The sequence below is a fragment of the Octopus sinensis genome, linkage group LG1, assembly GCF_006345805.1.
Source record: "Octopus sinensis linkage group LG1, ASM634580v1, whole genome shotgun sequence".
NCBI lineage: Eukaryota > Metazoa > Mollusca > Cephalopoda > Octopoda > Octopodidae > Octopus > Octopus sinensis.
In genome coordinates, this window is record NC_042997.1 from 186,958,428 (window position 1) to 186,970,675 (window position 12,248).

Below are 12,248 nucleotides of genomic sequence, written 5' to 3' on the forward strand. Positions count from 1 at the left end.
ACTCATTTTTTTAGGGATATTTAAGACAACATTACCCAATGTGTCCTTCCATTTTTTAAGATAGTAAGTTGTATTTGAAGGAGATTTAGCTGATATTTTTAGCAGATTCACTGACCACATTATGGCTTGAATATTGGTGATGTATGTGTTAGATGGCTTCAAATGGGAACCCTTTCTTTTAAAAAATACTGGTGATGGTACCATGTAAAAAGCACAGGTGTTGGTGCCACATATAAAGCACCCAGTACACTCTGTAAAGTGGTTGGCATTAAGAAAGGCATCCAGCTGTAGAAACCAAGCCAAAGTAGACAATGGAACCTGGTGCAGCCCCTGGCCTTGCCAGCCCATCAAAACATCCAACCCATGCCGGCATGGAAAACTGACATTAAATAATGTTGATGATGATGATTGCAGAAAAAGTGTTAGTGTCTATGGCCTTCTTGGGCAGTCAGAGATTAGTGAGATTGAATGAGGCTGTTAACATTGTTTGAAGTGTTGTGAGTTGACAACTATAGAAAAAAAACCCAAAAAAACTTGCAAGGTGAGAATTCCAGAGAGATAACATTCTAGGGAAGCATTGGAAAAAGTAGGTGTTTCGGGGCCAGGGTGGGCCATGTTGTGTAGACACAATATGGACGTGGGGAGAGGTGAGAAAAGGAGAGACATGAGGTTATTCGACTCTGATGAGCAGAGGTCATTGCAGCAGTGTTAGAAAAGGCAGAGTGTGGATAGAACGTGGGTGTGGGCCAGAAAATAGAGAAGGAATGTGAATGACTTTTTATATATTACTTCTAGTTCTCAAAGAAATTCAAGATGACTACGATTTGACCCATGAGCATTCAGATTACTCTATCAAATGTAATAATTATTTATCCACATTATATTGAATTGATCGTGCATTATCTTGTAGTTAAGTCATTTTCATGATGCTTAGTTTTAGATATACATTGTAGGGTAGGTGCGAGAGGTCAGATCTGGCTAGTTTTAACATAAGACTGAATGTTTGGGCTGGATATGACTAGTTTAAGTGCTAAAATGGTTAAAAGGATTCAATACATGATTTATCATCATCATCATCATCATTGTTTAACGTCCACTTCATATATACTTAACGTTCATATATGAACTTAAACACTGGAATTCATGAATACTAGTTGTAATGTCTTTATTAGCAACAATAATTAAAAAAAATTTTTTTAATGGATAAAGTGTTGTGAGAAGGAGAAAATGTTTCATATGTCATACAAGCAGTATCATTCATTTCTGTCTGATCATGGAGAAATGTTACCTTGTTTGGAAACAGGTAAGGGTTGGCAACAGGAAGGGTATCTGGCTCAATAAACTCCATATGACCCTTGCAAGCATTGAAAAGTGGATGTTAAAATGATAATGAGGATGTGTCTTTGAATACACATAAGGTCACCATTATTATCGAACATGGTGTATAAAAATTCTTGTGACAACCAAAGGGTAAGTTAGCCTAGTGTAATCCATTTTCACCTTGGCTGTTGGCTACAGAGCCATAAATAAACTGAAATGGTTTAACAATGAGCTAAACATGTATTACTGATGCCACTCATAGGATAGGATGCTCATCTCTCAATCCCTTGTCTATGGCACTCACCACTCTGTAGAGTACTAGTTCCATTAACAGAGTTAATAAATTCAGATAGTTTTCTGTTTAAATATGTACTTTATTTTTTTATATATAGATAGACCTTCCTGTGCTAACATTTATCATTATTAATGAGATTGAATTTTTTTTTCTTTTGGTAGGGAAGGGAAAATTTTCAATTATATTCTTTCAAATTGGAAATTATAGCTTTAATGTATAAGGGAAAAGAAGAAAGAAATTTTTAAATAAAAGAATGTCACAATTTCTATAGTGTAGTCTTAATGGGTTGACAATATCAATAAATTTTAGATTACACTAGAGAATCAATAGCCAGGCATAATTTTATAAAATAATGGCAAATAAATAATAAACAAATAAATTGAAGGGGGAAAAAAGGGAATTATATGAAATGAATAAGTAAACAATCTTTAAGTTCAATAGACTGATGTAATTAGAACAAATATAGAATATTTAAGTTTCCTTGAAAGACTGTTTACCATCTTTCTAAGTTTACAGAATATGAAATAACTGGAATGCAAGATGATATCTTGAGTATAATTACATTTAAAGAGGTATATTATAGATTTTTTTTTATTTACTGACAACAAAATATATAAAATAACATTAAAAATTCTGTAAATCACAAATGATTTTCTTTTTTATAATAGACCATTGAAAGGCTAAATAAATGAAAATAAATCAAACTAAACAGAATATATCAAATTCATGTTAGTGCCAAGTAGTGTAACATAAATAATTTGCTTTTCATTTTACAATTGAATGTTTGGTTTCTTTCTTTAAATAGTTCTGAGATTCTAGTATCTGAAGGTGTTGTCATGCTAAGAAAAAGCAGAAGCATTTACTTGTAAAGACAATAATTTACAGATCCTGGTTTGGAAAGCAGTACCCCACAACTATACACCCACCTATCTGAATAAAAACACAATATCTACATGTACTCTTAAATTCTTCTCAATGAGTAAAATCTATTTTTTTATTCTAGTTGAGTCAAGTCCATCTTCTATCTCAGTGGTTCTCACTTGGGGTCCATATGGCCCCTGAGGGTCCATATAATATTTTTGGGGGCCCATGCACCAAATGAGTAAATTGGGGGATCCACAATAGTATTTTAAGGGTCCCTGAAAAAAGTTTGCTTCAGATGTATGTATTGGTATGTATTGCAAGAAACTCCTCAGAACCCTAGAATTCTTGAATCAGGGTTTCACTATTGGATGTAGTTTAATGCCATGCCCCAGACTAATAAATAGGGCAACAGACCCTTGATGATGGCTTGGGACTCAAAGAACCTATAGCATAGGCAGATTCTTTATTTAAATCTGCCTGACCTAAAAATCACATTACATTAAAAACTATCATAATTGAAATCCTTTAGCTTTCTATCTCCATTTCTGGATCAAATATTGTACCTGTTCAAACCAACTGGATCCAACCTCTCACACTTATCCTACAGTGTCATTCTAGAAATATGCAATTATGAGATAATGCATGATTAATTTGAAACAATGTGAATAAAAAAAAAGGCATAATTATAGCAAATTATAGCATGGCTTACAATGCGTTGCTTACCCATGCTTTTTAATTGAACTGAATTAATTATTTTTAAGCATCACCATTGTAGATATTTATATTCTGGTGAAATTAAGAAATCAACTCGTAAATAAATGAAACCCTCGAATCTATCACTATACACTCACACATGCATGCATACACACACAATCACATGTGTCTATGCGCATAGGTACACCATGATCTATACACACGCAGATGAGGGTCGATTCATATGATAAAGAAAGAGAACAGAATAATATGACCACTTGCTTATTGGGGAATCTAACCAAATGTTCATCATTTTGAATGACTCACCTAAATGAGTATTTCTGCCAAATGTGGTGAAAATTTGTTCAGCTGTTTTCCAGTAGTTTTGTGAAAACCCAAACAAACAGATAAAAATGATTAATTACGATACCCTTCTTTTGCTTACGCATTCAGGGTAATAAAAATAATACATTATGATAAAGAACTTATTGTATACAGTATTCAGGTGCACTACAACTCATTAGAAAAAGTGACCAAAACTATATAAACAGTTCATAGAATATGCACAAGAAGTGAACAGTGAAAAGGTCTTAAAAAAGAGAGGGGGGTGAAGGGGCCTCAGGTGTACTCATCATCATCATCATTATCATTGTTTAACGTCCACTTTCCATGCTAGCATGGGTTGGATGGTTCAACTGGGGTCTGGGAAGCCAAGAGGCTGCACCAGGCCCAGTCTGATCTGGTAGTGTTTCTACAGCTGGATGCCCTTCCTAACGCCAACTACTCCATGAGTGTAGAGGGTGCTTTTTACATGCCACCGGCACAGGTGCCAGGTGAGGCTGGCAACAGCCACGATCAGTTGGTGCTTTTTATGTGCCACTGGCACAGAGGTCAGTCGAGGTGGCACTGGCAACGGCCACGTTTGGATGGTTCTTTTACATGCCACCGGCACTGGTATCACAACTGCAATTTCCATTGATTTTTGATCAGGAAGCATGAAATTTTTGACGGATGTAGTGTGTTGACAGCTAATAACTGATGCAGGCAGTTTATTCCATACTTCAGCATTTGATTTTGTAAGCATGTGCATGAGTGTTAAACATATGGAATTCAAAAAGGTGCCCAAGGTTGTTGTTGGAAGATGGTAGATAATCTTGTGGGTGTTTACTAAGTCAGTTACCAGATGTTGGAGCTTTACATTACATTTGACAGAGTAATCTAAATGCTAAAGAATTAAACAAACATGTATTGCAGAAAATCAGTTTCCACTACACTCACAGATGTAGACTGGATGGTGTAAAATACTAAATAAGTAACGCAGTAGATTTAAATATAACTGCTTTGAATAGAAATTTAAATTTCAGAGCTCAGTTATGACAATAAAAATTTTCCATACTGTTTTTAGCCTCATCTGTTAGTGTTTTTGTTCACAAAATGTTTGATTGCTTCAGAACCAGTGTGAGACTGTATTTGAAAAGAGAATATTTATTCATAAGCAAGAAGTATTAATGTTCCACAATATTCTACCAGTGTATTGACATTAATTCCCTTCATTTACAAATTAAATCTCCATTTTCAAATCCATTCTCTGACAATGAATATCTTTTTCTCTTTTTTTCTTTTTTACTTGTTTCAGTCATTTGACTGCGGCCATGCTGGAGCACTGCCTTTAGTCAAGCAAATCAACCCCAGGACTTATTCTTTGTAAGCCTAGGACTTATTCTATCAGTCTCTTTTGCCGAACCACTAGTTACGGGGACGTGAACACACCAGCATCGGTTGTCAAGCAATGTTGGAGGGACAAACACAGACACACAAACATATACACACACATACATATATATATACATATGTACGACGGGCTTCTTTCAGTTTCTGTCTACCAAATCCACTGACAAGGCTTTGGTCGGCCCGAGGCTATAGTAGAAGACACTTGCCCAAGATGCCATGCAGTGGGACTGAACCCGGAAGCATGTGGTTGGTAAGCCAGCTACTTACCACACAGCCACTCCTGCGCCTAAATATATTGAGGAATAAAACACTGCTTATAGTCACAGATCATGCTGATTATATGAACATACAAATTGAAACACAAAAGTTGAGATTAAGATTCAAGAAAACTTTATGTTCATGTATGTTGATAATTAACTACCACACATCACATTGTAAAGATATTTATAAAACGAACATAATTCTAAATACCAACATCTCTTCAAAGCAGATTTTTACAATAGAACCAGGTGCATATAAATGAAGAGAAACTATAGTTTCCTTAAGAAGTGATTATGAGGTACTTTAAATTATTCTTCATCAGTGTTTCAAGTGGATTAATTATATCTATGGCTCAATCTCCTCCAACTTCTGGCATCTTTCACATATTGTAAACCAACAGACACTTACAGAACTTTGCTTATCTGAAATTTGTCATCCTCAACGCCTTAGCATTCAGATTACTCTATCAAATATAATGCTTATTTATTTGCATTATTTTGAATTAACCATACATTATTTTGTAGCTAGAAGATTTCAATGATGTCATTGTTTATTTTAAGAAATTGAAATCGAAATCAAATTCGATGACTGGCATCTGTGCTAGTGGAGCGCTATGAGTACCATATGAGCGTGATCGTTGCCAGAGCAACAAAATAGCCTCCGTGTCGGTGGCATGTAAAAAGTACCATTCGAGTGTGATTGTTACCTGCATTTCCTTACTGGCACTTGTGCTGGTGGCACATGAAAAAACATTTGAGTGAGGTCGTTGCCAGTGCCGCTAGACTGGCTCCAGTGCAGGTGGCACATAAAAAGTACCATTTGAGCATGGCTGTTGCCAGTACTACCTGACTGGCCCTCGTGCAGGTGGCATGTAAAAGCACCCACTACACTCTTGGAGTGGTTGGTGTTAGGAAGAGCATCCAGCTGTAGAAAGTCTGCCAGATCAGATTGGAGCCTGGTGCAGCCATCTGGTTCACCAGTCCTCAGTCAAGTCGTCCAACCCATGCGAGCATGGAAAGCGGACATTCAATGATGATGATGATGATATTGTTATTGTAGGGTAGGTGTGAGAGTCTGGATCTGGTTAATTTGAACATAAAGCAGGTAGAATATTTGGGTTGGACATGGCAAGTGTAAATGCTAAATGGTTTATAATCTATACAAGACCAGGGCAGCAATTTCAATTTGATATTGACTTTTACTCATTTTCTTCATTCTTAGTTTTATGAGCTTTTGCTGCACTCATGTCAATATAATTTAGTATAAACATCTGTAAGTAAATGCTGAGGTTTTGATTATATATATATATATATAGGTGCAGGAGTGGCTGTGTGGTAAGTAGCTTGCTTACCAACCACATGGTTCTGGGTGAAGTCCCACTGCATGGCACCTTGGGCAAGTGTCTTCTACTACAGCCTCGAGCTGACCAAAGCCTTGTGAGTGGATTTTGTAGATGGAAACTGAAAGAAGTCTGTCATATATATATGTGTGTGCGTTTGTGTATCTGTGTTTACGTCCCCGTAACTTAGCAGTCTGGCAAAAGGGACCGATGGAATAAGTACTAGGCATACAAAGAATAAGTCCTGGGGTCGATTTCTTCAACTAAAGGTGGTGCTCCAGCATGGCCACAGTCAAATGACTGAAACAAGTAAAAGAGTAAAAGAGTATATATATATATATGTACTTCTTTCATTTGGCAGACATGTGTAAATAGCCTCAGCATAATCTGGTGATGTAGATAATAATTAAATCGGCATCTCCAGATATAGACGTGTTCAAGAAAAAGTTAATATTTGATATTTCTCAATATATGATGATAATTGCTTTCAAACATTTTATTATTACTTCAAGTTGGTGCCTTGAAACCTGTAGAATTTGAAGATTTCTGGTTGTATACAATAAAGCAATAACTGAAAACATCTCTAGATTATAACTTTATCTTCAAATATTTTATTGGTCCTTGGCAACATACTGGTGAGTATGCCCACCTGTCATGCAGGAGACCGGAGTTATTTTCCCTGCTGGCAGTGTCTCAGCTTGATCGGTTCGAGCACATAAAGAAATAAATGACATAATTTTGCCAAGGTTTGTAATTCAGATATGAGGGAGTTAATTGACTCCACATTTGTCTGGAACTTAATTTTTCTGAGCTTGGAGGAATTGAAAAGCAAATTTAGCCTCAGGAGGATTTGAATACAGAATGTAAAGAACTGGGACAAATGTTGCTGAGACCATAACCTCGTGGCCTATGCCAGGTGTGTAACTAGCCCACTTACGTGTACCTTTCCTTCATTGGACACTAAACTCTGCTTGTGAAGACCTGTTGAGGCAAGTGAAATCGAAATCAAAATTCAATGACTGGCATCCATGCTAGTGGAGCGCTAAGAGCACCTTCTGAGTGTGATTGTTGCCAGAGCAGCTAACTGGCTCCCGTGCCAGTGGCACATAAAAAGCACCATTTGAGAGTGATCGTTACCAGCGTCACCTTACTGGCACTTGTTCCGGTGGCATGTGAAAAAGCATTCAACCGAGGTCGTTGCCAGTGCCGCTGGACTAGCTTCTGTGCAGGTGGCATGTAAAAAACACCATTTGAGCATGGCTGTTGCCAGTACCGCCTGATTGGCCCTTGTGCTGGCAGCATGTAAAAGCACCCACTACACTCTTGGAGTGGTTGGTGTTAGGAAGGGCATCCAGCTGTAGAAACTCTGCCAGATCAAAATTGGAGCCTGGTGCAGCCATCTGGTTTGCCAGTCCTCAGTCAAATCGTCCAACCCATGCTAGCATGGAAAGCAGACGTTAAACGATGATGATGATGATGATGATGATGATGATTTTGTTCAATGTTCTTATGATTCTACCAATTTACCATTGTCTATCTAATTTTGCCCTCATGATAGTTGCAACACTACTTTTGAAACACTAAAAATCAAAGTTGCTTTGATACAATTATTTGCCAAAAATTTACCTGCTGTCTGGTATTTATAACACTACATCTCACATCTTTTCAAACTCCTTCATTCTTAGAAGACATTAAAAAAAAAGTGTTCAAGAACATCAAAATACTTGGCGTACCACTTTTTTGCTTTAATTTTCTCTACATCAGTTTATGAACCAATCAGTTTAAAGTTACTTGATAATTAATAAGCAACGCGAACAAAATAAACTTGTCTGGTGAGCAAATGCTAATCAAGCCAGGTTGTATATTGGATACTCTAGCAAGTAAATTAAATGGAATGCTGGCATATCACTGTATGTTGCTATGAAGTGTAAGTGTCATCAATAGCAGTGTGCTAGACTTTACTAAAATAGAAAGTGAGCGTGTCAAGAGTCAATAGGTGTTCACAGATATTATGAGTCAGAAAATGTATCATATCAATATTGTTGAACTCAAGAAGGATCATATTTCACAGCAAAATGTTAAGGTTTCATGTTTCAGTAAATAAAAAGGGTTGCTTTAAACTTGTAGGAAATGTTTGAGAGGATTTTGTTTTTTTATGAAAGGAAACCTCCTACAGTCTCCCACCTGCTGTAATCATTCAGGTGGAAGCAATGTTTTTTCTTTATTTATAATAATTTTTTTTACTGGAAATATTTATTCCATAGCTATATTTGCAAATGTTATCAATTTCCAAACGAAACTATTTCCAATAACAACATGTAGAAATTAATAGTCAGGCAGACACAAGGTGCGGATGGAGATATTGAATTTGTTAAAATGATGTCATCAAGATTATTTTAAAAGCAAATTTTGCATCTCACAGACAAGTCACCAACACAACAGGTATCTTTTAATCACACAATTCTTCCCTTAACATAAACCCCTACCTAAATATAACCTGTAGCTATGAAAGATAGTTCTGATTTTGCATATTCATATTTTTTTATGTGTAAGCCGCCTACCATTATTAATATTATTATTATTATTATTATTATTATTATCATTATCATTATTATTATTATTATTATTATTAATATAAGGCGGCGAGCTGGCAGAAACGTTAGCACGCCTGGCGAAATACCTAGCTGTATTTCGTCTGTCGTTATGTTCTGAGTTCAAATTCCACCGAAGTCGACTTTGCCTTTCATCCTTTCGGGGTCGATATATTAAGTACCAGTTACGCACTGGGGTCGATGTAATCGACTTAATCCCTTTGTCTGTCCTTGTTTGTCCCCTCTACATTTAGCCCCTTGTGGGCAATAAAGAAATAAAATTATTATTATTATTATCATTATTATTGTTGTTATTGAGGTAGTGAACTGGCAAAATTGTTAGCATGCTGGATGAAATGCTTAGCAGTATTTCGACTGTTGTTATGTTCTGAGTTCAAACTCCACCGAGGTCGACTTTGCCTTTCATCCTTTTGGGATTGATAAACTAACTACCAATGAAACATTGGGGTTGATGTAATTGATTAGACCCCCTCCCACCAATTTTCAGCCTTTGTACCTTTAGTAGAAAGGATTATTATTATTATCATTGTTACTTTGTCTTTATAGACATAAAGACAAGGCATTTTGTTTTTTTGTTCTGAGCTTGAAGTCTGCTGAGTTCAACTTTGACTGTCATCCTTTCGGGGGTCAATAAAATAAGTACCAGTTGAGCACTGGGGTTAATGTAATCAACTTACAACCGTCCCTGAAATTGCTGGCCATGTTTCTATAGTAGAAAGGATTATTATTATTATTATTATTATTATAATTATTATTAAAATGATAAACACTGGAAATTATCTGTTTGACTAAAACTCTTTGAGCTAGTGCCCCAGCCTGGCCACAGTTCAGTGACTGAAACAAGTAAAAGATAGCAGTAAAAGGAAGTAAAGACATACTTGCTAACAATGTGTTGGTTTGTTTACATCTGCTTCTGCAATTTTAAAGATGCTATTTTTATTTTGCAAAGTCCTCCCACCCAATTACTGACTATAGCATTTAGTAGTGAACAAAGCGGTATTTATTATACTGCCTCTCTATCTTTTATTTGCTGTACCCACTTTTAAGATGATAAATGCCTTTAAATTATAAACACTTTAAAATCATTATTTTCAATTGAACATTAAAATCATATTACCCTACAGTTAAACTCCCAAAATACTGGTAATCAAAATAACAAGAATCCAAGTATCTTTATCCCTTATTTACAGTGTTTAATATAATAAATGTTTAATGTAATAAATGCTTTAATAATACTTTCAAAACAACAGAGAATTGACTATAACAGTATTTCATATCTCAGAAGTTGCTGTTATCAAGGAAGTTGACTGTACGAGCATCTTGGTTAACCTTTGACATGAAATAACATATTTGTACAATTATTATTCAGTAATACTGAGGTGGAGGCACATGGCCTAGTGGCTAGAGCAGCGAACTCGCAGTCAAGAGATCGTGAGTTTGAATCTCAGACTGGGCGATGTGTGTGTTTATGAGTGAAACACCAAAGCTCCATGCGGCTCTGGCAGAAGGTAATGGTGAAATTTTGCTGACTCTTTTGCCACAACTTTCTCTCACTCTTTCCTCCTGCATCTTGCAGCTCACCTGCAACGGATCGGCATCCCGTCCAGGTGGGGAACCTATATGCCAAGGAAACTAGGAAACTGGCCCTATGAACCAGGCATGGTTCGAGAAGGAACAAACAATACTGAGGTGTTGAGCTGGCTGAATTGTTAGTATGCCAGACAAAAACGCTTTGTGACATTTCTTCTCTCTTTTGTTCTGAGTTCAAATTCTGTTTAGGTCAACTTTGCCTTTCATCCTTTTGGGAGTCAATGAAATAAGTACTAGTCAAGTAATGGGGTTGATATAACCAGCAAGTTCCTTCCTCAAAATTTCAGACCTTGTGCTTATAATAGAAAGGATTATTCAATAATACCAAGTGGTCAAGTGGTATGCTTATACAATGTTCTCTCCAATTTTCTACTGTGTGGATGAGCAGAAATTTGCATTGTATACAAATTTTGTCTTTCTTTGCAAAGTATGTGTACATCTGTGCAAATAACTATTGCAGAAATTTTTAAAGTTCAAAAAAAAAAAATTTGATTTAATTTTGAATACCTTGTGTCCACATTTTTTTTGTTGCTTTCTTTGATGTGAAATGCATGTTATACACTCCAGTGCACAGCTTAGAGGGAACACTGCAATCATATCAATGCTGCCTTTGGTATTTATCCAAGACATTCTCTACAACTACTCATACAGGCAATGCCAAATCTAGAAATATTGAGAAACATGAATTATTCTTTTAACCTAAAATCCAAGCAAAGCAACACCACTGAGATTCAATACTCTCCTATTCCTACTCTTTACTTGTTTCAGTCATTTGACTGTGGCCATGCTGGAGCACTGCCTTTAGTCGAGAAAATTGATCCTAGGACTTATTCTTTGTAAGCCTAATACTTATTCTATTGGTCTCTTTTGCTGAACCGCTAAGTTACAGGGATGTAAATACACCAGCATCAGTTGTCAAGCGATGCTGGAGGGACAAACACACACACACACACATACATACATATATATATATGACGGGCTTCTTTCAGTTTCCGTCTACCAAATCCACTCACAAGGCTTTGGTCGGCCCGAGGCTATAGTAGAAGATACTTGCCCAAGGTGCCACACAGTGGGACTGAACCCAGAACCATGTGGTTTGTAAGCAAGCTACTTACCACACAGCCACTCCTGCGCCTACTCTTAAACATTTTAGAAAGACTATTGTTGTCACCACCAACCCACACACTTTTCAATTTCTCATCAAATCAAATCATAGAGTTTGACCGCACTACCCAATCACCACACATTTCACATAACTTACAGTAAAAATAAAAAATACATGATGGCTTCCACCTCTCTGCTTATTTCATTGATATCAACAAAGCTTTCAACTCTATTCTCTCCTATCCATTTATACAGAAAATATTCAATACCTTCTACAGAAACCATACAAAACATTTGCTAACAAACTAGTCTGGTTACCAAATCTATGTAGTATACAACAACAAATTTAAAATTTTGTATTTTTCTTTATGGAGTACCACAAAGTTCTGTCCTCTCACCCACTCACCTTAATCTATATTCACACCATCTTTCCACATCC

General features: G+C 36.4%; 1 long non-coding RNA gene across 1 annotated transcript; it reads right to left on the reverse strand.

The window, feature by feature from the left end:
- Positions 1 to 2,679: 2,679 nt before the first annotated feature.
- On the reverse strand, positions 2,680 to 11,858 carry LOC118766462. Its single transcript, XR_005002398.1, has 4 exons — positions 11,844 to 11,858; positions 10,855 to 10,861; positions 7,719 to 7,721; positions 2,680 to 2,803 (listed from the first exon to the last, which is right to left on the reverse strand). It is a non-coding gene; the product is annotated as an uncharacterized LOC118766462 (long non-coding RNA).
- Between the last annotated feature and the right edge of the window lie 390 nt (positions 11,859 to 12,248).